The sequence below is a fragment of the Rhagoletis pomonella genome, unplaced genomic scaffold, assembly GCF_013731165.1.
Source record: "Rhagoletis pomonella isolate Grant_MI unplaced genomic scaffold, Rhpom_1.0 Rhpom_scaffold_00013, whole genome shotgun sequence".
NCBI lineage: Eukaryota > Metazoa > Arthropoda > Insecta > Diptera > Tephritidae > Rhagoletis > Rhagoletis pomonella.
The window spans coordinates 3,962,626-3,965,321 of record NW_023458567.1 but is presented as its reverse complement, the minus strand read 5'-3'; the positions used below and the strand labels follow the sequence as shown (position 1 = coordinate 3,965,321).

Genomic DNA, 2,696 nt, shown 5'->3' with positions numbered 1-2,696 from the left:
TGTGACAACATCAAGGCGCACGCCACAAGTCGGAGGAGAAGCTCGGCCAAACACTAACATATGTGTAAGCGCCAATCTATTATTATTATTATTTTCTACACAACGGTCTGTATACCCCGGATGAAAGCTATATTTTTTCAGAATACAGGAGTGATCCTGCAACCCCGATTTACTTTCTCCTGTCTCTCTTATCACAAGTGCAGCAAGAAATACCATCTGCTGATCCGCTAGATCTAGTGGCATAAGATCCAAAAATACATTTAAAGCATCATTTGGTGTTTTCCGCATTGCTCCGCTGATGCAGATCATGCTAGTCCTCAGAACTTTGCTGAGTAGATTAAGGATAGAGGCCTTGTCAAAGGCAGACCACTATGATATAATTCCATAAAGGAGAATCCATTCGGTCTCAACTCCCATTTATTACCAATGGACGTGCCAAGGACGCATTCTCATAACGCTGAAAACATAGTCCAGTTCAGTTTTCTGTCGAGAATGACGCATAAGAATTTCCCCTTTTTCGTAAAGCTTAGAAGTCACCCATTTAGCTCCGGCGGAGTCAGTAGCGATGTCTTCCCGTGTAGTGAAAAAGTTCCACTTTTTCCGAATTAACGCAGAGGCCACAACGCGTGGACAATCTTGATGCATCGCTAAGAGGCCTCTGCATCAAGTCGCATATAGTTTGCGTGAATTTTCCGCATGTGCGACAATCTTGGCGCTTCCCGATTTAGTCTCCCACAAGATGGACTTCGCGGTTTAGTTCCAAAAGAGTGGCAAGAGCACACCACCCTGCGGTGTGCCCCTGTCACATATTTTCAAGCCCAGTTCTCAACGATGTGTGCCATGATCACCCTGCACGAGAGCACCTGCCTTATAAACTCCACTGGAGAATCGTACACCTCCAGTCCCCTCAAAGTCTGTGTTGTGGCCTCTGAATTTATGTTGTTAAAAGCTCTGTTAATGTCTAGAAAGGCTACAAGACAATAGTCTTTGTAACTGAAAGACTTTTCAATAAAGCTACCATGCTGTACAGCGCAGTCTCTGTGGACGTGCCCTTCTGATAGGCACGTCGATTGTTAGACCGTAGTCGACTGTCAATGGTGACAGATGGGTAATTACTGATTATCCTCTCTGTGTTTTAAGCACAAAGGAGGAAAGGCATATAGGTCTGAGATCCTTTGCATTTGTATGTGAAGCCTTACCGGCTTTTGGAATAAAGACAACGGAAACAGATCTCCAGACCGCCGGTATGCAATTGACCTCCAATTAATTAATGTCAAAATGGCATGTCAAACCTCTTTCAGGACAGTCAAAGTGGCGCAGAAGTACACTGTATTGCAAGCTCGCCTGCTTTCTCGTTTCCTGTTATATCACAATGTCCTGGTACCTATACCAGATGCAAAGCGAACTGATCTGCTATGACATTGAAGGATTTGCGATAATTCGCTACCGTATGTGAATTTATCATGACGGAATCAAGTGTATTTATAGCACCTTAACTGTCGGAGTAGATTTAAATTATATTTGTTGTGACAGCTATGTGACGTATACAATCAGCAGCTTCTTGCATAGCCGCTATTTTGGCTTGAAAGACACTACAGAGGTCGGGGAGGCAGAAAAATAACGCCAACTCTAGTTGCTCAGCTTATACTACTCCGTCTACCTTGTTATCAAGTTTGGATCTATCAGTTAGATCGAATTTATATGCCCGGGACCCATTCTGACCATAATTCTCTAATTGGTATCCCTGTCTGATACCTTTTATTGAAAGTGGACGTTATTCTTTCCAACTTTTTAGTTCTTGTAGCCTTAAGGCAGCGTTTGCGGCACATTAAATCAATTGATTCTGGACATAACATGGCCGATGTGCGTGTTGTCCGCAAGGCACTACTGATACAGATTAGCGCCATCCTTTGTACCGTCTTTTCTCTAAGCGATCAGGTTGGTCGAATACGAATTTCGTTTTTGAAAATGTTTGCAACATATGGATTCGTCAGGGAGTGGAGCCGGAGAAGATATGGTTCTGAAGCTCCGAGAGTTAGTGACTTATACTGTAACAGAGAGCTGGATATTCTAGCCAGAACGCCGACTCAAATTCAGATCTCGCCCATCAGCGCACTGAAAGCTTAGTTTAGGTAAATGAAAGAAGCCGTAATATAAGACTTTTTTTGATGTTTATCTTACAAAGCCATGCTTATTCAAACATAGAAATGAAATAACGTACGAAACGCGTAAAAGAGTCCGCGATTTTCTTTTTCTTTGCCTCTTTTTCTAAGATTTAATAATATACATACTACCTATACTTAGGTGCTTTTTTGTAAATCGACTTACTTTTGCGCTTGCAAACAGCTGATTAATGCTTGTTCTTCTCTATCCAACTGACATTTGTTGGTTTGTGTGTAAACAAATTCAAATTACGGGAATTTAGTGACACATTCGATGAGTTGCGGCAGAAGAGCCGGTGATTCTTACAGCAATCGAATAATTTAATTGCATCTTAGTTTAAATGTAGAATTAACTGAGTGAATTTACTCGTTGACACTTTTGTGATGCATACCGTTTTAGTTTTTTTTTACTTTCTTATGATTATCGACACATTTTTCCAAATTTTAACGTCCCCAAATGGCTTCATGCTTTTTTAAAGCGGCCCTTTATTGCAGCAGAATTTTTTAATTTTCACATTTTCGTACTTATGTATG

The 2,696-nt window shown here is 41.3% G+C and overlaps 1 protein-coding gene across 6 annotated transcripts in view; it reads right to left on the bottom strand.

The window, feature by feature from the left end:
* Positions 1-2,696, bottom strand: part of LOC118748531 — a 303,574-nt gene that overhangs the window by 255,280 nt on the left and 45,598 nt on the right. The window lies entirely within an intron of this gene.